Below are 24771 nucleotides of genomic sequence, written 5' to 3'. Positions count from 1 at the left end.
GTAGCAGGAAGTGTGCAAGAATTGGCCTCTCTTTACAAACCTCTCTCTCAGATGAGGGGTGTGCGTAGTAGGGTGTGAGGAGCGGCTGGCCTCTCCTTTGAGACCTCTCTCTCAGATAACAGGTGTGCGTAGTAGGGTGTTTGGATCAGTGGTCGAAGTGAGGGGAAAAAAGTAGGGCAACTGTGGGCAGAGAATCAGAGGGCAGGAATAACCTGTGGTTACAGCTTATTACGTTATTTAATTTAACCAATGGATACACATGTTTATATAAGGTTTAATATGAGTTATTGACATTAAAATACATTCACAAAGTGGGATGCGTTTCCAATCACAGAATGTCCAAAATATCCTTAAAATTGGAATCGCAAGCCATTTGTCTCCCAGCCATGGTGTTTCTGTGATTAGCACTACTCCTCCCTTTTTTCAACAACAGCTCACGGAGCCGAGCGCCTACGCAGCCATCTCGGTCGCCAGCTTGGCTCCTCCCATAACTAATACATTTTTTATAGCTCAAACGGATCAAAAGTTACGAAAAAATGTGACTTGTGCTGCTGTGAGGTGGAGGGCCCTTTGTAAAGGTTGACTGCTCACCTTTCGCACTGCTACAGTTGTATGTTCCACTGGTACTAATAAGGAAAAGTATTTGCAGAGACTGTTAGCATGTGGAAAAACGTCAAAATAATAAATAAAGTATCAGAAAATTGACAGCACCAATAATACCAGTGTAGGGTGTCAGAGCACTTTACATCACACATATTACACAGAGACAATTAGTCATACGTGTGTAGATCACTGTATAGGAAATGTTACATAAGACAAAGGACTACAAGGTGTAGGAGTCACATAACAACCATACTAGTAGGCAGCATAGTTTAATAGTGATTGTTCTGTAGAAACACAAACTCAGAATTTAAAACGTAATACCATGGTTGGGGGTTCTCTTTAATAATCAGAATTGATTTCTACCCATATGAACCACTTTTTTGCAACATTAGGATAATCAAAGACTGGGGAAAAAACCATAACGCTCCAAAACGCGCCAATTTATACCTTGCAGTCTGCATGCAGCTCTTACATTACAGTAATAACTGACAGTTAATCACTGTTCTATGTTGGGATTTTAACTCTTTAACTACAAGTAACAATAGGGTCTCTCTGACAAAAGCAGTTACTCACTGACCTATTTACATTATGTGACTTTGTGATCTGCATGGTACATGTTCTTCGCAGCAGGACCATTAACCCTCTGCATTCCTTTCCATGAGTCAAAACGTCCACTAGACAAAACACTATCTCTCTCTACTAAGAATAATAATCACTGGAGTTATCATGACATTTTTACTGTTGACGAAAATTGTTGGAGGCCAGGTAGGAGGCAGAATGTGATTTTAAAACCAAATTATACTTATAAACATGACACCACCACCTGAAGCCGGTGCCAGCCGAGGTCCTTGCACATAACAGCAGTGAGGTTTGATTTGATTTGATAAAAATTTATATTGCGCAGAACAATAACCCGCAGGTATCAAGGCGCGATAAGGGGGAATTTTAACGGACTATGCTGAGGGGAAATTAATTATTTATTTAATTTTCCCTCTGCATTGTTCCTCCAAATCCCCCCTTACCCGGCCCCTCTGCCCCACCGCTGTTACCTGCATGGACCGCGGCTGGTTAGCGCCTGGTGCGATCGCACTGCCATAGAGCCACGCTGCTCAAGGGTCCTGTGACCTCAATGACAGAGTCACTGTCACTGTATGGTATGCTGCTTCATAGGCCTGCCTGGAAGACTGGAGATGAACTACACAATGAATTGTGGCAGACAGGCCATCAAGGTTAACCCATACTTGCCACTGCTAAGGTCCACCTGCTGGTGCGAAGACACCAGGGCTTTTAAGATCTTGCGGGCCTACTATGATCTAGCATGGGAATGTGCTCCCTCAGGAGAGTGGTCTGGGGGCCTGGTCATGAAGGCTGAACCTGGTTCCCCAGTTCCAAATTAAGCAGCTTTAACCATAGTGCCACATCCTCTACCCCACTGAACACCGAACTGCCCCATTGAGAGAAACTTGCACTGCACTGACCCGCTATAAATATCTGAATTGACTCAATTCAAATTAGGCACTAGACAAGAGCAGTATGCTGCCTAAAAAAATGAACATCCTAGAAAAAACAAACACTCATAGGGAATGCAAGATTAAGTAAAGCATGTGAATTGTAAGCAGGAACAACATGGTTACCTTTTTCATTTTACACTCATTATTCAGAAATTAGTGAGTGCTTTCGCCTGAAAAGTTAAGGCTATAACTACAGGGCCCAAAAGGGACCGGTTTCAATGCCCATTGCTTATATCGTAAGCAGTTTAAAAAGACCACATTCGTGAACACAGTGCCGTGGTACACATTTTGTTTTCCAATTCACCCATCAAGCAGGTATTTCAGTACCTTCAGGAATAATGCACTTCCCACCCAGGGAAAAAAATTGTTTAAAGAGAGACGAGATAACAAAAGTATCGCTTCACTGGCAAATACTGTAAAGTGGCGCTAATGTTTTTAGGTGTGAATAAATCAATCTAGCCACCCTGCAATCACTCTGTCTTATTTTAGTTAGTTAGTTACTAATTTTTCATATTTTGAATGTTTTATTTCTCTCTGCGCCGAGGCTGAACGTAGAAATTGAAAAATGTCAGAAAAAGACGACGTTTGCTGCAAAAGTGTTTTTCTTTTTTGGATCCATTTCACAGGGGAGGAAATAAATGAAAGGAGGAAAGAGAAAGTAATACCTCTTTCTTGAAGTCTCGGTTTTCACTAAATAAAGGGAGGAGCGAGACAGAAAGTGAGAGAAGAGGGGGAACAAACAGAGGTGGGGCACTGCCAGCTGCAGGATAACTGGACACTGTCCTTGTCTACTCTGGGCACGAAGGAAAAGACAGAGTCCTTTTCCTTCTCAACCCCTTCTGCTCGTCCCCAAAAGCCGAGCCTTAAATCAGCCTTGGCGATTTCTGCCGTCCAGGAGGCAGGTATAAAAAAAGAAAGTAGAGGAACAGACTCTATGAAATTAAAGAAGTTGGGGCACACCGTGACCGGAGGATCCCGCCCACGTATGGATAGACTGGCCTCTCCTTTGAGACCTGTCTTTCAGATGCCAGATGTATGTAGTACGGTATGGGGAAGGATTTGCCTCTCTTTTCAGTTCTCTCTCTTAGATGATGGATGTGCGAATTAGGGAGTGGCCAGAAACTGGTCTCTCTTTTCAGACCCCTCTCTTAGATGATAGGTGTGCGTGGTTGGGAGTGGGGAGCGACTGAGCTCTCCTTTCAGACCCCTCTCTCAGATGATGGGTGTGTGTATTAGTGTGTGAGGAGGGACTGGCGTCTCAGCTGAGACCTATTTTGAAATACGGGTGTGCATAACAAATGTGCATACCAGAGTGTATTCAAAGATCATCTACTCTTTCCTATTTTTCAAGAGTCTTGTAAGAACGTATAATTATTTTCATAAACAAATTAGCCTTCTGCTCATCACAGTACTTATGTCTTACACACTTCCTCTCAATCACAAAGGCAACAATATACATTTCTACTAGTAGAATGTATTGAAAACTCTCCTACTCGTTTTTACTATTCGCGATACCGCGGACCTCCTGCAACATCATACTTTTTTTGTGAAACAATATACATTTATCAACGACACATTACCAATGCGAGCTTCACGTGTAGAACCCTTCCAGACGTGGACTGAATGGTACAGTGCAACGTGAGGACTATATTGTTTGAGGATTCTCCACATATAGCAATATTCACATTCTCAATCTTCACAGTTTTTTTCACGCTCCTGCACACACTTTGATAATGGCCCAATTGTTTACACGATAAACATCTCTTGCCAGCAGCCAGGAATTCAAGATTGCAGTTCAGTGCTTAATTTGACCCAGTGGTATCTTATGCTCAGCACCGGCACTTAAGCATCAACACCAGCGCTTTTCATGTGCACCAGTTAAGGACACATTAATTTACGGGGAGATTAAGTGATTTTCACAGAATCACAGGATGTTGAGCAGAGACTCACACCTGGTTCCCTAGCTGAGAAGTCGACAGCTCTGGCTAGTGCGCCACATCCTTTCCCCACTTTCATGATTTGGTTCTGTTTTAACCCCTTCGACGCTCATGACGAGCTGGGCTCGTCATGCAGTAGCCTCCTGCTACGCTCATGACGAGCCCAGCTCGTCATGAATAATGGTAATCATGATTTTCCAGCACAGGGGAAAAATCCCCATAGCATTCAAAAGGTTAAGCAGTGCTATCTGGAAAAATGGGCTGGTGTAATCTGCCTCCTGAAGAGAACCCCGGTACTTTTTAGGTCTTGCCTGAGCCAGCGTGCATGCGCTGCTCTGCGAGGCTTTTGGTAAGACCTACAAACTGGGACCACAAACTTGTGAGTGTGTATTTTTGGGGGTTCCTATGCTATTGGCTTTGCGTGCCTCTTTCTAAGAAAGACAGCACGCAATTGGCCACCTTGCCTGGAATTGTAGCCACCCACGGCTTGCGGTTATGCACAGCCTGCCACACAGTGCCACCTGTTTCCAATTAGCTGCATTCCAGTATCGGGTTACTAATTAACCCAGCGTGTTCGCTTTCACTTTTGCGACCGTGCTTGTTTACACTGCTTGTCTTGCCGTCGCTTTGCCGAGCCGTCGCTTTGCCGTCTGCAGTTGTCATGACCCCCTATCTCGCCTTCGCTCTCCCTGTCTGGTACACTGAGCTTGGAATGGTTAGGACAAATATTGAAACCATTAGCACCAGAGTGACGGAGGACGCTGGGTGCTTTTTCCCGTGTGCTTGCAGCGATCTTTATACTTCATTGACCCTCCATGTGACTATAATTTGCTGATTTGTTGCTTGAAAAGGGAGTACTGTACTTTTGCCAGTGCTTGTGTTTTTTTCAGCATGGAATTGAAAAGCACTTAGGGACAGAAGGCGGGGGTGGGGTGGTAATCTTTGCACACAAGTGGAAAGAGATTTGTGCTTCATAAATCCTTTCCTTCATTCTTCGCCTCTTGCGCCCGTGTGAGGCAGACATATGTTTCCAATCGGAACTAAAAGCATTAAGTCCATCACCTAACTAAAAAACATTGCTGAAATGTTTGGCCTTTCCTTGCAATTTTAAATATAAAACAACTGTAAAATGTAACATCATTCTAACGTAGAAATACGTATTTGGCAGTTAATTCCATTTTTTACAAGAAAACAGTGATGCTTTTTTTATTTTTCGATCTCGTCTACCACACAGTCAATACACTGTATGGGAGTGCATGTTTTCCCGCTGTCTCCCTCATGTACTTCTCTCCATCTGCACTGTTATCTGTTGCCCATGTGCTTCTCCCTGCCCCCATGTATATTGGGCTCGACTTAGTGTACTTCTCTTTGTTGCTTTCTCGCGATGACAGCAGTACTTACTCCACGTGTGACTAAGCCTATCGCCTTAGGCAGGAACTGGTCAAAACTTGTGAAGTCAGTGTGGTTTCAGTGAGATGTTCACATGGTTACAGTTTTGGTATGTTCTGTTGACGTATGTTAGGCCCACTCAAACACTCAGTTGAGATAAATGTGGAAATGCCACTTTGTAAGACTCAAATTGCCTGACATTTCGGTCTCACAGACATATGGGAAAATAGTGTCTTTGACCCATTTGTGGGGCATTCATACCAGCCCCACCACTCTGCATTCCCATGGGTCGCTAGATTTCTGAAATGCCAAGATTTACTGAGCTTCCCTGGTTGCCGTCACACCCATACTTCAAAAACTATAGCCATTTCCGATTGCAAGTTAGAGGAAATTGGGACTTCTGTGGGTTTAGTCTTGATGAGTCGGCAGCGTGGTGGTAAGGCCCTATTCTTCCCGCTTGTGTGAGGCAATGGCCTGTCTTGGCACCAGCCCAATTTGGGTTTGGTTCCTAGCTCAAGGCATCATATAGCATTTCTGCCACCCACTGAATACAGAATTGGGTGTTTCAACCATCTCTGCCGACTCACACATCAAAACGATGCACAAGGATTCCAAATGCCCTCCCAATTGCTATGGCTGCAGTATTTGTGCTCTGGACGCTGCGATACAAAAACACTACTTGTGCTCCAGAGGTGGGGTGTGTGCCCTAATGGACTGTGCCACATAATTACACACCACATAAGTTCACTCTACTCAATGCAACATAAATACACTCCACATAATACCACTCAGTGTGACAGTTACACACCACATAATTACCACTCTACTCAATGCAACATAAATACACACCACATACCACATAATTATAAGCTACATAATTAAACTGTACTCAATGCAACATAAATACACTCCATATAATACCACGTAATGCCACATAATTACACGCCACATAATTATACTCTACTCAATGCAACATAAATACACTCCATATAATACCACTCAGTGCCACGTAATTACATGCCACATATGTATAATCTACTCAATATAACATAAATACATTCAACATAATACCACTCAGTACCACATAATTACACGTCACATAATTACACTCTATTCAATGCAACATAAATAAACTCCATGTAATACTACTGTGCAACATATAATTACCCTGCCACATAATTACACTCTACTCAATGCAACATAAATACACTCCACAAAATTCCACTCAGTGTGACATACTTACACACCACATAACTACACTATACTCAATGCAACATAAATACACTCCACATACCACTCAGTACCACATAATTACACTCTACTCAATGCAACATGAATACATTTCACATAATACCACTCAGTGCCACATAATAACATGCCACATAATTACACTCTACTCAATGCAATATAAATACACTCCACATAAAACCAGTCAGTGCCACATAATTATATGCTACATAATTACATTCTACAAAATGTAATATAAATACACTCTTCTTAATACCATTTAGTACCACATAATTACACACCACGTAATTAGTCTACTAAATATAACATAAATACACTTCACATAATACCACTCTGTACCACATAATCATACGTTACAATTACTCTATTCAATGCAACATAAATACACTCCACATACAACCACTTAGTGCCACAGAGTTACATACCACATAATTACACTCTACTCAATGCAAAATAAATATACTCCACATAATATCACTCAGTGCCCAATAATTACACGCCACATAATTACACTCTACTCAATGCAACAGAAATACACTCCATATAATACCACTCAGTGCCACATAATTACATGCCACATATTTACATTCTACTCGATGCAACTTGAATGCACTCAACATAATACCACTCAGTACCACATAATTAAACTGTACTCAAAGGAACATAAATGCACTCCACATAATACCACTGTGCCACATAATTATATGCAACAAAATTACACTCTACTCAATGCAACATAAATAAACTCGACATACCAGTCAGTACCACATAATTTCACGCCACATATTTACACTATACTCAATGCAACATAAATACACTCCACATAATACCACTCAGTGCCACATAATTATACGCCACATAATTGCACTGTACTCAATGCAACATAAATACACTCCATATAAATGCACTCTATGCCACATACGACCAAACAACATTAAATGCACTCCACACCATGACACAATTTCACTAAGCATAATTTCACTCAAACACCACAGTTCCAGGCAACACAATTCAACTCCACATATTTACAATACACACCACATAATTACACACAAAACAACATATTTTAACTCCACAACTACACAATCCACAACGTACCTCCAATCCACACCATACAGTGGTACCACCTGAGCACCAAACATCAGTCACCACCACCATTTTGCATCAGTGCACCACCTAAGCATCACCTAAACATCACCTAAGCATCACTTCACTCTGCTCTCGGAAACTGGCATCTGTTGATTCTCCCCTAGTGTCCGCCCGCTGCTCAAGTTCTAATAAATTACTGTTTTCCATCCTCCACTCCCCCGTTATTTATGTCTCGCGCCCCCATAACAAAAAAATTATAACAAATAAGCATGAGAACAGGCAGAAAGAAGTTGCCGTCAGTGCAGGTACAAAAAATCTAAAAGACATTTTTTATGTAAAAATCTTTTTTTTAATCAGGTTGTTTAGTTGTATTTAATGTCATGTTGGTTTGTATAAGGGTAACAAAAATGCTTAACACTTTTTATTATAACTTTTCGACATGATGCACAGCAGCAACAATTCTCCATAACACAGCCAAAGGTTCAGGTTAAACACATAACGTCCCAAAGGAGAGACCTATTGGCTAGGCCAATGCTTGCTTTTTTTTTTTTTTAAACTAACCACTGTTGCAGTTAGCACCATCGCCAGAGTCCGCTACACTCACGAGCCATCATTACAAAGCACAACACAATTCCAAGTTAGTCAATAACAAATGCAAGCAAGCCTGTGCATGAAGAATGCCTATGACGTGGCATACATTCAATCCACTACTGTAAAAAAAAACACAGGCATTACAGCTATGGTCATTTGTCTCACATTGGTCTACGCCAAGCGGGAACACCTCACAGGAAACTTTTTGCTGGTACTTATAGTTTTCCGACCTATACAATTATTGCAGAACGACAAAAGTCAGTGTAAAGCTCTGTTGGCCATGGGTCTCCTATATTATCCATAGACCACATACCTATGGTGGATCAATGAAAATATCATATGTATATTTATTATCACAACCACCTAATGCTCAATAACTGTATATAGGGCAATGTCCTGCTGGAGACGGGTCATCTATGTTATTCGTATACTATACACCCCTTCTCTACGTAATGACAAATATAAAATGTTGGTTTACTACCTCATTTTTTTAAAAATGTTTTTCTTTCTTTCTTTTCTATTCTTGTGTTTTTATACTGTATACTTTAAAGCGCTCTGATACCCTCATGGGTCAAGTACGCGTTATATAACTTTATAAATAAATAAATACACAAAGGCCTTTGCGACTAAAGTACCCGGAAGGCCTCGTAATCTCTGTTCGCGGCCTCTGGGCCGAGATTGGCATCACAAAGGTCCTTCCATGGGGCGGGGGGCGGCGCGGTAACTTGCAGAGTTTAGATAAACAAGAGACAAGGCCGCATCTTATCTGCGGCCTGCTCTCACCTCCTCCTCCGCCTCCGCCTGCTGGCAGTTGCTATGGTTACCGCAGTCGGACTAGCGGATGGCTCCAGGCAGCTGCGCCAATCCAGCTGTGCGACAGCCCTGGTTGTCCTCGGGAGCGGCCGCTCATTGGGCGGCAGGCACTGAGCGTCACCTGTGGGGCGGGGCTAGGGTATATTCACATCCTCCTGCTAGTCGCTGCTTGCACCCGCACAAAGAAGTCTCCACTGTGGCATGTCGTTAGGAGGCAGCGGCGCAACAGCTGGAGGTAAGGAGCACGAGGGCAGATGCTTGATTGTATGCCATCTGTTTTTAATGTAGCTGAGTGAGTTAATGCATCTGCCGACGTAGAGATCTGTGTTTAATCTGCTGGTCTCACGTTACAAACCAACGCATTTCATCCTTCCGAGGTCGATACTTGGTCAAGGTAGCAACATCGAAAAATGCAGGGCTCCCTGATCATTATAGATGTTGAAGTTGCTCCTCGTCCGCATTTATTTGTATTTATTTTTATAGCGCTGACGTGGCGGTAAAGCGCTTTTCGGTGAGTAGTACGGTACTTCGGAACCATATGACATATTCCTTATTATACAAGACTGACCATCGTCACAAAAGTACCGAAGAGAGGTTTGGACCAAACTGCCATACATTGTGGATTTAGTTCTACCAAGATAGGCGTCATTGGCAGTTTTAAAATGTACTTAATGATCACATAGATTGCTGGCTAGTTCGTTTGCTGCAGCGAATATGCACTTAACGCCACGGGGGCTCGGCAGTCCTCCTCACACCCGCTGAATGGCTGAAGGAGCACAGAATAGCAACGTGTGAACAAATAACTGCCATTGTCTCTGATAGATTTTGCAATCTGTGTTGCTATTCGGCTCCCCCAGAATGAGAGATAGGAAGGCAGAGAGCTCAGCTCACTGCAAATACTGCTGCTGATTCTGTTTGACGTCAGTGGACTTGTATCCAAAATACTGTTGGTGAATCAGGGATGACAACTCAATGCATGTTCGGTATTGTATTACAGTGTTGTGTAGTCAGATTCCTGCGTTTGTTTAAGACTGCTGTAGTGACATCTGCTTCTTGATAACGTGTGCATGCTGGGTCCCAGTCGACCACACCTATATTACTGTTATAAAAATATGTTTTTGTGTGTGTCGCAGCTCTTTAAAACGTTTTTGTAAGAGGTCTGTGCATTCAAGGAACACTAACCATGTTCTTCGAATGATCAGCCAGTTCGAGCAAACAAAAGCAAAGCAAATAATAAGCGGTTCTAGTCCCAGAGGGCACAAAATCACCCGGTGAGCAGCTGGTTTTCTGCGCAGGTGAAATAAAAAGTTAAGTATTTTACTTGCAAGGATTACCGAGCTTATTCTCTTTACGGTGGTGTTGTCCCACCCAAAATGTGTTCACAGATCATGTGTTTTTTCTTCACTCTGTTCCTTAGTATGAATTCTCCTTGGCATGGATGCAGACGGTGCACAAAAAGGATAGATAGATGTTAATGCTACTTTTGGGTCAGGCATCGCCTTGCCTGTCCCTGCCTGGTTTTAAAACTGGATTTTAACTCATTCATGTAGGCTACGGAAGTACAACTTCTCCCCACCGGTTAATAAGCAGGCTTGATCACGTTTTCTCAGGTCATATGGCCGCCTCCCCGGGTCTTGTGTAATCAAGTGACATTGTTCATTCACTGAGTCACTCGGGCCCTAATCACTCTTTAAATTGGACTAGGGAACACCCTCTATTCAGAATCACAATTCAACTCACTAGAAGACCGTAAACCATACAGAACACAGCAACCATACTCCTCCTCAACCTACCAAATAGAACTCCCATTACATCACGTGCTCGGGGCTCTATGGCAATGTCTGAACTGGGGTGGCGGAGTGAGCTAAAGAATGATGATGGATTAAACCCAGATCAGTTGACGGGGGGGGGGGGGGTGAGTGCTTGCAATGTTCAACACTCTGTCCATCATCCCCTTTGGTTTTACTTTGTTTGCCCTAAGTTGGCAGGGTATGCCCAGACGTGGGTCCCTTGCTCACTTTGCCACTGGATTCAAGCAAGCCTGGTTGATGACGGCTGAAATGCCAGAAACTGGTCCTAGGAAGCTTGTTTCTGGTCCAGGGAAGACATGGCTTGGCAGTTCGGGCTGGACTGTTCCCATGAGGCACAGGGTCAGACTGATTTGCATATAGCTGTGTCTGAACTGGGGTGGCAGAGTGAGCTGAAGAATGATGATGGATTAAACCCAGATCAATTGACTGGGGGTGAGGGCTTGCAATGTACAACACTCCGTCCATCATCCCCCTTGGTTTTGCAGGGATCTCTACTGGCACCTGATACACAAACACTGTCATTTCAAACTCCTCACATACACATTCAAGACACTAGACAACTTAGGCACCACCTATCTGAATAGTCGCTTCTCCTTCAACCAACCTACACAGCTCCACTCCTGCTCCCACACATCCCACATATAGGCAGACCCAGATCAGGAGGACGGGTGTTCTCTTATATAGCTCATAAAGCATGGAACGACCTCCCACTCCATATCTGACCCTCCTCCTCACTTCTAGAATTCCGCAAGAAGCACAATACCTGGCTTTTTAATTAACCAGCCTACCCTAGGCAGCACTAGGTACACACACCTCCTCAGCACCAGAATCCCCTTGCGGTGATAGTTTGCTATCAACATGACACAACATAACTGTTGTCATACATCAAGCATAAAAAACTGCAAAATCTTTTTACACTCCCTTTATTCTTAATATAATGCTGAGGGTAAATAAGTTTGAGGCAACTCACATTTTTGAGAAATATGGGAACACAGCCACAGGTAAACAAACTACTTTGCCCAGAATCACACATTGTGGCAAAGCAGAGTAGCGGAGAATCACTATAATCACATGAATACAAGGCTAAAAAGAAAGGCCACTCCAACAAATTTAGTCATAGCTGGACCTGAGGCTAATAGCAACTTTAGAACTTAATTTTAAAGCTGCATTGAAATAATTCTATATTATGGAAGTGAAAATGGAAATCCATATATATATGTGTGTGTGTGTATATATATATATATATATATATATGACCATGAATTTAAAACACTTAGAGGCAATGTATGATTCTATAGTGTGGAAGTGAAGATTGAAAATGTATATATATCGATGACCATGTATTTTAAACACTAAGAGGCAATGTATTATTCTATTTTGTTGAAGCGAGGATTGAAATTCATAAAATATATATTGATCACTATTTTTTTAATATTGCAAAGGTTTATAACTAATCATGTAGTGAAGTAAAGTGTTAGTTCTCAGTATATATGTATTGATAACCATGTATTATAAACACCTAGAGGCAACCTGGGACCTTCGCATGCTATCATTAGAGCCCAGGATACTATTCTAATATCTCTCCCACTTGTCCATGAGGTGTCAATCTGGGTAAAGGTCACCCTATGTGTCTCAATTTCCATATCTGGCAACATGGGGAGTGGTTGGAGATTGGCTAAAAGTTGGTATGGCGCGCTATACAAGTGACCTGATGTTTACCCTCATGAAGGGGCAGAATTATGCATTTGAGGGCAAACAATGGATTTTAGTACCACTGACTTTAACTATTTAGCACTAAATTGCAAACAGACCTTATATGGCCTCTAGCATTGTAACTCCTGTTTTATTGCTATCGCTATAAACGCAGCACTAATTGTAGCAGAATAAATTCACGTTTAGCGATTTGCCGCTTTCCCCCCCCTTTTTAGGTCGAGCATAGGGCAGCACACCTCTGTGGGAGGCTTCTTGTGAGCACTCCAAACTTCTCCTTGTGGGTCTGGCTCCCCCCATGCCTTAGGTTGGTTGTTGCCTGTGTCATTTAGTTTTCATAGGCTGAAAATGGCTAAAGGCGGGCGCATGTCCCACCTCTTTAGCAAAGGTTCACTCCCACAGCGTTTTGCTTGCGGGAACGAGTAGTGGCGCGCAGGGTGGCAGCTGCATTCCTTACAGCTCGCACGCACCGCTCGCGGGCTAGCAGATGACCCTTCACCCTCCGATGAGAAAGCTGCTACTTCTCTGACAAAATGTAGAAGAGCTTTCCACTGACACCTTTCACAATCCAAAACTATTTCTATGGACTTCCACTTGGATGCTAAGGCACTTTCAGATTCTTCATTGAATTTCCATTGAAATCAATGGAAACTCCATGACGAGCTGAGCTCGTCATGAGCGTCCAAGGGGTTTTAAAAACCCAAGGGTTCCTTCATTCATAAACAGGAACCTCTGCAACCCATTACCGCCACGAGTTCTCCATATTCAGACTAGCATAAAACCCTAAAACAGCCTCCCGCACCTCGCACAACACCCAGATAATCCTGTGTCCTAGCTGCGCCATTTTACACTTGTTATAAAAACACTTGGTATATTCAGAGTATTTCTAAGTCGCACAATTATCTCTTTGTACAAATACATCTCTGTGCTGCCCAGCAAGAGCTCTTCTTACACGCGGGGGCCCCAAATCACAAAAATCTTTGGAAATCTGCACCTACCATTTACCTCCCTCGGATGTTTGCCATTTTAGGAATTCGAGAATATTTCTGGTAAATCCATGAATTCCAACTTCTAAATAAGGGAAAGACTTTTTGCATGAACAAGTGTATATCTTGTAAAACTTTGCATGCAAAAATACTTTCGCATTTGCAAAGTGTTAATATATATATCTCCTCTACACCCATTTTCTTGCAAGTGTACTCATTTTTAAACTCATTCCGCTTCTTGGCATCGTTCGTACATGCGTGCCGTTCCTGCCATCTTGTGGCTACATGTAAATCCTGTAATTGCAACAATTAAAGAAGTTTGCTGCATGGCTAAACTTATAAGGTCCCAAAGGCGAGACCAATTGGCTATGCCAATGCTTATTTTTTTATTCAATTGCTGCTTTTTTTTGTCTTTGTCAGTTTTGCATATGTGTAATACCCCCACAGCGGTAGTTTTTAAACAAAACCCCCATTTACATGCAAATTCAAACTGATCCCACTTTACATTAGGAAGTGTTTGAAAGACGGACATCAGGAAACAGCTTCTCTCTCCGCCCCTCCCCCAGTCCAAAGAAAGGCGTTTCCTACCCTGGGGCACCTTTGCCTTCTGTAAATAAATCATTGCGTGCCTGCCTGGATTGGAAAGCGCAGCCGGGCGGTGTCACAGCATCGCAGGGTTTATATAACATGTTATGGGCCTCTTCTGGTGTTCAGGAGGGCAGTCCAGATGTCTGTCAGGGCAGTATGCGTGACATGTACATTCAGCACTGCAGCAGCCATGAAGCCTCACGTCGGATCTTTGGGACAGGGGAGATGTGGCCAGCAAGGGCAGGCGCAGATGCTTGCTGGGGGGCCTTCGTCCAGGGTACGGGTTACCCCTTCGGGCGAGTAAAGAAAGAATCGACAATAGTTTTCAGTTTGGAGTTTTTACTCGCATTAAATTGAAACACGGGGTGCCCTGTTCAGAAAACTTTCAATTTATGACTCGTTCCCAGCTAAATCATGCCATGAGAAGGCCAAAAAATTAATAAATGATATAATAATTTTCCGAAACGAAAAAAAATGCTACTTCCCTCATCGTACTCCTATGAGGTTAGGAGAATCTCTATTTTGCATTCGTCGTCATACACTTAGTTACATGTCAGGCATTCACTTGTGATTTTTTTTTTAAACCCCTTTTCGTTTTGCCCTGTTTTTTTCCTCGGCCTGTCTCATTTCACCCTTCTGTGCTTTTCTTGGGTACTACTCACCAGAGAATTCCTTTGTGCAGGTGCTGGGTCCCACTGATCAGTGCCTCAAGGACCCTGGATATTAGGCACTTATTGAAAAAGTGGAGCCGCCACAGTACTGAAACACACACAATCCATTTGTACGTTCAAGTAAAAAGCACGATAGAGCAGTGACAGCTATATACATCTAACTCAAGGGACCACCAACAGGGCGGGTAAAGGGGAGGAGGCTGCTTCCAGGAATGTTAATGATGAGATGCCGTCCTGGCAGCAGGGGCTGACAAACCATTGGGATTTCAGTAGAATCCCTGGGAAACTCGTGTTACTGAAAGTCTGTAGGCATCTGATCTCGCTAAGTTATTCATAGCGTACGGTAAGTGTGTACAGTACAGAACTGTTAACATCTAATCCAGTGCTCAGGTGCTCTCCTCATAAGTATGATTCCTGCCTGCATAGTTTACATTATAAACATCAACATAGTAATTGGGCATCAAGCAGACTTTTGCATAGATTTGGTGCAAAAAGTATTGTGTGAGGGTAATTAGTGTATGTTGGTAGTGCTTCAAAAATTCACTAACTCAGAGACCAGTCTAGTCCAGAGACCAGAACAGACAATCTCGGCCCACCCAGCATAGAGCCACGAGCAGCCCAGAACCCAGGCCAGAATCCTGCCTGTGTCTTACATGTGTGTATTTTTATTATTGGTAACAATCACCTACATGTTTCCAGAGAATGATGAGGATTGGGGTGATGAGCAGCTGGAATTAGGAATGACCCTATAATAATCTGTATGGAAAACTCTTGTCCCAACATAATTAGTCTTGTTTACAAGCATCTATCTTGGAATTGCCTATATGTATCTTCCTCAGGGGTAAAATAGATATTTACAGCTAATACACTTAACTGGATATATTATTTGAAAAAAAGGGCTGAACCCAGGAAAGTGTGTAAAGGTCTTCCTGTACATTTATAAGGGAACTATAATACTCACAGCTGCCTATGAGAATCCTCGATTACCATCCCAATCCCACATTCAATGGTTATGCTTTATGCCACAGGTATAGATGAAACTGTGTAACATTAAAATGTAATTTTGAAAAGTATTTTTTCCTAGCTGGTGCCCATCATCCCTGACCAACCAAATAGAGTGATATTGAGCTTATCAACTCCCTGTAGTCATGGTGGCTAATTTTTGGTCTAGAGTACCACTCTATGAGTAGAAATGGGAGTGCACATAGTGGGATGTTTCTGAAGAAGTCGCAGGCAGTTGAGTGATACGGTCCCGCCTTCGAGGAAAAGACAATCTGGCACTCAAATGATAATGTGTAGAAATTGGGTTTCTGTGAAAATTTATAATATCCGCAAGTGAAATGTCTTGATTTGTTTTGAATTTATTAAAATCTCTGTTTCCAGCGTGCTTAGAATTACAACAAAGTATTTCATTTTTGCTTTCCTAACTGCTGAATGCATACAGTTCATTTACAGGTATTTACATTTTGTTGTGTGTTACAAAACAATGACATGCTACATACTCCAGCAAGATTATCACATAATTCACAATTAAAACTCTTCTCATTTGCAGTCAGAGAAGGAAGAGTAAACACCAATCCCATGTTAAGAGAATAAGCAACAATTTGTCAGAAGACATAGCCTGCCTGACATTTGACCTCTGTCTTTGTTATGTTAAAACTATTTATAAAGCGCACACATACCAACAAAGGTGTTTCGGAGCTAGCTACTCCTGAAACAGAACAGAGTGAAAGAAAACAGTTAAAAGAGATCTAAGTATTAAAAAGGCATGGTTTACATTTTTTTAACATAAAAAGAGAAGACAAACCTCTAATCTGACAAGAAAGATAATTCCAGAGCTTAGCAGTAGCCACCACAAAGCTTCTGTCACCCCAGTTGGATCTTTATGTTCTGGGAACTACCCGTAGATTTGTTTGGGGTGTACATATTTAACAATTTCTTCAAAAATTCGGGTCCTATGTTATCTGTGGCTTTAAAGGCATGCACAGCGCTATACATTTTATTCTGTTTCTGATAGGCAGCCAGTGCAGTTGTCTGATAACTTCAGACAAGGAATGAAGTTTCTAACAGTCTAGCAACAGCATTTTAAATTAGCTGTAGTTTGTTCAAGATTGATTGCTGAGCATTAATCAGTAGACATTACAATAATCTACCTTAGACAGAACCAAGGCAGATAAGAGAGTTTTCCTGGCTTCGATGGGGATAAAAGGAAGCAGTTTCTTAGCCATTCTGAGGATGTAAAAACACGAGCTGCCTACTGAATTGACATGGTATTTATATGAAAGATTGTCACCAAAAATGACTCCAAGATTTTGTGCCTTGGTAACTGGGACAGGAGGGAGTCCGAGATTGTCTGGCCACCAATGAGAGGACCATGCTGGAAAGAAGTTACCAAACACAATCACCTCGGTCTTAGAGGAATTTAATTTGAGGCAGTGACTGGCCATCCAGGTACTCACTGCCACATGCCATTATGAAAATTAGACAAGACACTGTCTCCGTCCTTATGGACGCGAAAACAATTTGAGTATCATGAGCATAAGATGTAAGACTTAAGCCAGCCGATTTGATCACTCGAGCCAGGTCGGTCACGTAAATATTAAAAAGGGTAGGACTGGTGGAGGAGTCCTATGGGACTCCACATTGAAGAGAAAAAAGAGGGGGTTCAAAAACACCCAACTTAACTGATTGGGGTCTGTTGGATAAGAAAGGCGCTAACAGGTCTTTGGCCCTGTCCCTAATAATTAAGGAGGAGATACGGTTAATCAGGGGACCATGCTCAACTGTATCAAAGGCTGCTGATAGGTCCAACGCCGCTGCACCACCCTTATCCAACGCAGACCTTATTTCCTCAGTGGTTTTGATGAGCGCTGTTTCTGTACTATGACCTTTCCTAAAGCCAAACTGCATCTCATCCAACAAATTGTGGGCCTGAATATAATGGGTCAGTTGGTCATTTATGATCTTGTCAGCTAATTTAGCAGGCAAAGGTAAATTTGTAATTGGCCGATAGTTGTTAGTGTCTTCTGGGTCCAGGTATGACTTCCTTAGTAAGGGCAGAATGGAAGCTTTTTTCCATTGTGAAGGATAGACACCAGCAGTAAATATCGAATTAAAGATGTTGGCCAGGATGGCCCAATTATCTAAGAAGATTCCTTAAGAATAACAGGCGGAAACGGGTCCAATGGTGATCCTGATTTAGACGCCTTCACCAGGTTCGTTACTAGTTCTGGGGTGACAGGGGTGAACTCTCTCAGAGAGACCTACCAAAAATCGTCTCACGACCCACTGCACCAGGGATATCTCAATACACAGACAGTAATGAATGGCGGAATTGAACACAGAGCTTTGTGGGTGTCTCAATAGTGAGAGAATGGTGCATGGAAGAGGGCAGCATAAAGAAACATAAAAAGAGCCCTGTCGGTATCCCAGTACTGGGCTGTCAGTCAAGAGAGTAGGCCAGTGCATAGTGAGACCCCTGTAACTGTCTCAGTGCCGGCATTATGTGCATGGTACAGGCCACATATGAGGTATATCTAAAAACCCCTATACATTCAGAGGGCCTGAAGGGCATGCTAGAAGGACAGAAAGCAAACTGTAGGGTGTAGGGTGTCTAGGGTGACTGTCCTTGATCATGTTCACTCTTTTCCTTTCTCTGGTCCACACCTCTCTTCACCCTATCCATCCCACTCCTTCTCATATTCTCACTCACCCTCCCTACACTCCTTTCTCTCCCTCAACTCTCAGCATGCATCTTCCCATTAATGTACATCCCTGTATCTCTACCCCCTAGCTCTTCTCAATACAATATTATATCCCTTATGAATGTCCTTCATATTGTTAATTTGATCTTATTATTTTTTTCTTACATGTATAGCGCTCGGATTGCAATACTATATCCCTTGCATTTTCTGCACATTGTTAACTTTTTCGTATTATGTCTACCTTCCATGTAAAGCGCTCTGATACTTTCGGGTCCAGCAGCGCTATATAAAACCTTTGAAATAAATAAGTAGGAAAAAAAAAGACTCTGTCCCAACCACTCTACAACTATTTACACTAAACATCCACTAACACCCAGAAAAGTACCCTATACAGCACAAGTCTAGCAAGACGAATCGAACATTTGACTGATGCACCTAACAAGGTGAGCGATACTCCGCCGCCATTCTGAAGGAGCCCCCGCTGGTAAAAGGCCTAAGGGACCGAGCCAATTACAGATGTGGGTTAAATAAAAACTGAACGTAAAATAACAGAGTCCATAATTAATTAGCAATAGAAAAGAAAAAAGGCATGCAGACACAAAGTGTGCAGTACTTGTTTTGTTCTCTTTGGAGTAGCCACACAGCGCTTCGACTACTTAAGTAGGTGCTTTAAGCATGATTCCCAATGACTGCTGCAGCAATATGATTAAGAAAAGTCAGAGTCTGGTATCATAACTAAAATGTGGACTGGAGCTATGTAGGTTTAGGTCGCAGCTGTGCTAAACAAGCATTGGAAAAAGCCAAAGGGTCACGCCTAAGCAAGAGCTATTGGCATTGCCCATGTGTTTTAGCCACTTTGTATGCCAGCGTGGCTACAGTTCAGCATGTCTAAAAGTAAGCTGAGGGGAGAGGCATAGAGTGTCCTAGAGTGGAGTGGCATAGACTGACGTGTATTGCAGTAGATTATAGTGGAGTCGCGTGACGCACAGTGGAGTGACATAGAGTAGACTGGTGTAGAGTGCATTGGCATAGATGCTTGCAGAGAAAAGTGGCAAAGAGTGCAGTGGCATATGATTCATTGCTCCAGAGTAGAGTAGTGTGGAGTACAGTGGCATAAAGTGCACTGACCTATGGTAGTATTGAGTGCAGTGACGTAGAGTGGTGTAGAGTTTAGTGCCATGACGTGCTGCAGTGTGGAGTGATGCAGAGTAAAGTGCAGTGGTGTGGAGGGCAGTGTTGCAGAATATTGTGTCGCAGAGTGCAATGGTATATAGTCAGGTAGAGTGCATTGGCGTTGAGTGGCGCAGAATAGAGTTCAGTAACAGAGTGGGTAACAATGCAGTGGAGTGGAGTGGATAGAGAGGACTGGTGTAGAGTGCATTGGCATCAAGTGTTGCAGAGTATAGTATGATAGGGTGCAGTTGCTTAGAATTCAGAGGCGTACAATGCAGTGGCGTAGATTAGAGTGGTGCATAGTAGAGTGCAGTGGGGTAGAATACAGTGGCATAGAGTGCTGAGGTATAAAGTAGAGTGCCGTAGAGTAAAGTGGCATAGCGTGCAGTGGTGCAGAGTAGAGTGTTCTAGAGTGCAGAGTAGAATGGAGTGGAATGCTGTAGAGTGCAGAGTAGAGTTGCGTAGAGTTATGTGGCAGGTAGTGTGGTGTTGCAGGGTAGAGTTGTGTAGAGTGGCATAGAGTGCAGTAGCATATACTGCAGTGCTGCAGTGACAGAGTGCAGTAGCGTAGAGTGGAATAGTGCAGTGGCATAGAGTAGATTGTTTCAGTGTAGAGTAAAGTGGTATGGAGGGGTGCAGGGTAGAGTGAGGTGCTTAGAGAAGAGTGGTGCAGGGTATAGTGCATTGGCGTAGAGTAATGGCACGAAGTGGTTTAGAGTGTAGTGGCATAGAGAAGAGTGGTGTAGAGTGCAACAGAGTAAAGTGAAGTGAAGTGGTATAGAGTGCAGTGGCGTAGAATTGCTTAGTGTAGAGGTCAGTGACGCAGAGTGCAGTAAGTAGCATAGTGTAAAGTGTAGTGGTGCAGAGTAGACCGCAGTGGGGTATAGTGGAATATGCATGATGTGGTACCACACTCCCATTACAGACAACATATCTTCAATTAAAATCACCATTACGTTTTCAAAGACGTACAGTTTGATTGATAAAAGTATACAGTGCACAAACGATTAATGTGTGGAAATGACATCCATCACCTAGTGTATTGATTTGTTTTGATCGTTTTCAAATATTTGTTTCCACCACAATTCAAAATTCCTAAAAATACACTTCATTTAGGCTTTTCTGCTTCTGAAATATCAGCAGAGTTCATTTAGAGAGATTTCCTGCTGCCCATTTCCTGGTTGAACTGGCGAGACATTTTGGATGTCTAGTGCTGTAGTGGTTTGACTAAGAGACCCTACTTAAAGCTATGAGAGCACGAAACCATTAGTCGCTTCAATGCTGACTTGCTTGCAAGCTGTAATTACTGTTTATTACTGTTTTTAGGTTGAACAAAGCGCAGCGCGCATGTGCTGCTCTAGGAGATGACATTTTGGTATCGTTCTGCACTTTTCCTCACACTCGTGCGTGTGGCAGCATCCACCTTGCGGGAGCGTGCAGCAGCGTGCAGGGGCCATCTTTTTCTAAATAGCGTGGCTGCGCGCGCTTGTTTTCTTCTCCCGTCTCCGGCGTCTTTGATGTTTTCCTTCTGGGTTCCTGTCTTGTGAGTTTGAGTCTTTTTAGGTCTCGCCTGTCGATGCGCATGCGCATCGAGCTTGCGAGACTATTGGGGCTTAAACAGTCTTTAACCAACTTGCAAGGAATCGTGGCGATTCCTTGCAGTGCCCGTGAAAATCAAGCTTAATGCGCATGCGCTTAAAAGCGCGTGCACATGCCCCCAGCCGCCTGCCTGCCCCTGCTGCTTTCACACCCTCTCGCCGTCTGTTCCCCCTGCTGCGTCATCAAAGGCTTTCACGGCCGGCCGGACGTGCTTTCAGTTTCACCGCCGGCCGGCCGTGTAAAGTGCACTTCAAAGGCCGCTCTCCCTGCTCCGCCCCCTGTAAGTGCTCTGCTTCTTCAACTAGGAATCCAAGAATAAACGCCTTCATAAAATCACCAGCTTTCCTTAAAGCACTGACATCTTTCCACGTTTCTTGTATTCAGGTTGAATCGGACTTGAAGCTGCAAGTGTTCTACAATTGCAAAAATATTTTCATCCAGTTCTCTTTTAACGGGGTGTACCTATGTGCGGGCACAGGAACTTTACTCATTTAATCTTTGTGGCCCATGAGACAATCCCCGCTGCTCGTAGGAAAGTCGGGTCTCTTGCAGGGCCTGGGTTGGTTGCTCATGTCCATAGTGGCTCCCAAATCCCATTTTCTTTTACAATTGCCGCTGCTCTTGCGAGTTAAGCTGATGAATTCCTCACCGGTGCTGCCTTTTCTGTTGTGCACCCACGGCCTCCATCCTCCGCCGCATGAGCTCTGTTTGTTGTTTGTGGGTGCTTGCTTATTTTAAAATATTCAGTGATAACCCCTAATGCGCTCTGTAAATTGTTTTAAGTTGTATACTTCAGCGCTAACACCTGATGCGGTCTGAAAATGCTTTGTTGCTTGTATTGGGATGAAGTATTAATATTATTTTTGTGGGTGCTTGCTTATTTTAAATGCTTCGGCGATAACTCCCCTATGTGGTTGGAAAATGTTTTTTGTTAAATGCTTTGGCGCTAACTCCCGATGCGGTCTAAAAATGCTTTGTTGCTCCTATTGGGATCAAGTATTCATCTTGGAAATGTTTTGTTTGTATGTGCTTTCTTATTTTAAATGCTTCACACTAATCCCCGATGCGGTCAGAAAATGAAATGCTTCGGAGCTAACCCCGATGCGTTTTGTTTGCCTTCTTCAAACAAACAGCATACAAACTATCAAAAGAAACAGCGGATGTGGTTTAAAAAACAAATGCTAACGTATTATCTTGCAACCTATGTTCCACTCTCCAATTTGTATTACATTTCCCCAACTCCATGTGTATGTGCGCACAAACAGCAATTAATCACCACTTGCTTTTAAAAACATTTTGGCACGCTTTTTGTACTGATATATTAAACTGGAATACTGCACAGCTAGTGTGGCATTGATAAGTTTAATTGTAAACTTTTAAATACTTGTAACAGTGTGTTCTGTTTCTTACAGTTTGTTTTTCTAGCTTTTACCTGTAACGTACACTTGGTTCCGCTACTTGTGCATCCTGCTGCTTCTTTGTCTCAACTACTGATCTGCTTTTCGCATATGGTGCAGACGATGCCAGAGCTTCCCCCGGCCCCCTCCGCGCAATGCCAGAGCTTTTCACTCCAAAACATCACACTAAGCTTGCCCACCTTGGCCCCTCCGCCCTCAGCAGACAGACAGCAATAAAAGACCTACAGATAGTGCTCGTGTGTTTTCACACCCTCTCGCCGTCTGTTCCCCCTGCTGCGTCATCAAAGGCTTTCACGGCCGGCCGGACGTGCTTTCAGTTTCACTGCCGGCCGGCCGTGTAAAGTGCACTTCAAAGGCCGCTCTCCCTGCTCCGCCCCCTGTAAGTGCTCTGCTTCTTCAACTAGGAATCCAAGAATAAACGCCTTCATAAAATCACCAGCTTTCCTTAAAGCACTGACATCTTTCCACGTTTCTTGTATTCAGGTTGAATCGGACTTGAAGCTGCAAGTGTTCTACAATTGCAAAAATATTTTCATCCAGTTCTCTTTTAACGGGGTGTACCTATGTGCGGGCACAGGAACTTAACTCATTTAATCTTTGTGGCCCATGAGACAATCCCCGCTGCTCATAGGAAAGTCGGGTCTCTTGCAGGGCCTGGGTTGGTTGCTCATGTCCATAGTGGCTCCCAAATCCCATTTTCTTTTACAATTGCCGCTGCTCTTGCGAGTTAAGCTGATGAATTCCTCACCGGTGCTGCCTTTTCTGTTGTGCACCTCCATGGAACCCACGGCCTCCATCCTCCGCCGCATGAGCTCTGTTTGTTGTTTGTGGGTGCTTGCTTATTTTAAAATATTCAGTGATAACCCCTAATGCGCTCTGTAAATTGTTTTAAGTTGTATACTTCAGCGCTAACACCCGATGCGGTCTGAAAATGCTTTGTTGCTTGTATTGGGATGAAGTATTAATATTATTTTTGTGGGTGCTTGCTTATTTTAAATGCTTCGGCGATAACTCCCCCCACTCATCCACGCAACGCCACTCACACACGCAACGCCACTCACACACGCAACGCCACTCACACACGCAATGCCACTCACACACACAACGCCACTCACACACGCAACGCCACTCACACACGCAACGTCACGCACGCAACGCCACTCATCGACGCAACGCCACTCACACACGCAACGGCACTCACACACGCAACGCCACTCACACACGCAACCCACTCACACACGCCACTCATCCACGCAATGCCACTCATCCACGTAACGCCACTCATCCACGCAACGCCACTCATCCACGCAACGCCACTCATCCACGCAACGCCACTCATCCATTTGCAAAACAAAAAAGGTCAAACTCTTCTATTGCGAGACCTATTGCATTTTCAATGCTTGTTTAACAAGTTCTTTTATGTGTTACTAGGCTATATTTTCATCCAAGTGACCATTGCAAAATGAATGAGCAAACCCTTCTTGTGTCAGTGACCCTCCAGCAGGTCTCCCTTACCCCACTGCTCCCTCTGCAAACATGAAACATACAGCAGGGAAGGGAGGCTTTTCCAGAACCAGCTGGCCCTAGCTCTCTTCATCTTGTTTCCAAAAGTAGCTTGTTCAGGCGTATGTCACGATGTCCGAGGAGCGTTCAGTGAGTAAAGAAAATGCTGCTGCTTGTTCTGGCTGTGGATACAATGCTAGTAAAAAAATAGACGTTCTTTTGGCCAACAGCCTTTTGCTCTCACCGGGGTTTTAAGTTGGGCAGATTCTGCTAGTACTCAGCATGGACTGTAATAAAAATCCGACAATGGAACAGGCACCTGATTGGCCCTCTATTCTTAGCTTTCCAGATTCTTCTTTTTTATCAAATTTATGTGATGTGAATATATTATGTCGCTATGAAGTAGTGGGCTGTTGTGGTTGTGACA

The 24771-nt window shown here is 43.3% G+C and overlaps 1 protein-coding gene across 4 annotated transcripts in view; it reads left to right on the top strand.

Annotated features, from left to right (window-relative positions):
* LOC144807225 (7-dehydrocholesterol reductase-like) overlaps window positions 1-24771 on the top strand; it is a 195532-nt gene that overhangs the window by 96780 nt on the left and 73981 nt on the right. Inside the window, exon 1 of one of the 4 annotated variants that reach the window (XM_078673079.1) lies at window positions 9324-9416. The exons of the other annotated variants lie outside the window; for them this stretch is intronic. The gene's annotated coding sequence lies outside the window, so the exon portion shown is untranslated. Of the gene's footprint in view, window positions 1-9323; window positions 9417-24771 lie in introns of those variants that run through there. 4 annotated transcript variants of the gene reach the window in all.

The sequence above is a fragment of the Lissotriton helveticus genome, unplaced genomic scaffold (genome assembly GCF_964261635.1).
Source record: "Lissotriton helveticus unplaced genomic scaffold, aLisHel1.1 SCAFFOLD_859, whole genome shotgun sequence".
Lineage (NCBI taxonomy): Eukaryota > Metazoa > Chordata > Amphibia > Caudata > Salamandridae > Lissotriton > Lissotriton helveticus.
Note: the sequence above shows the minus strand (reverse complement) of the source record. Positions and strands in the feature narration are given on the sequence as shown.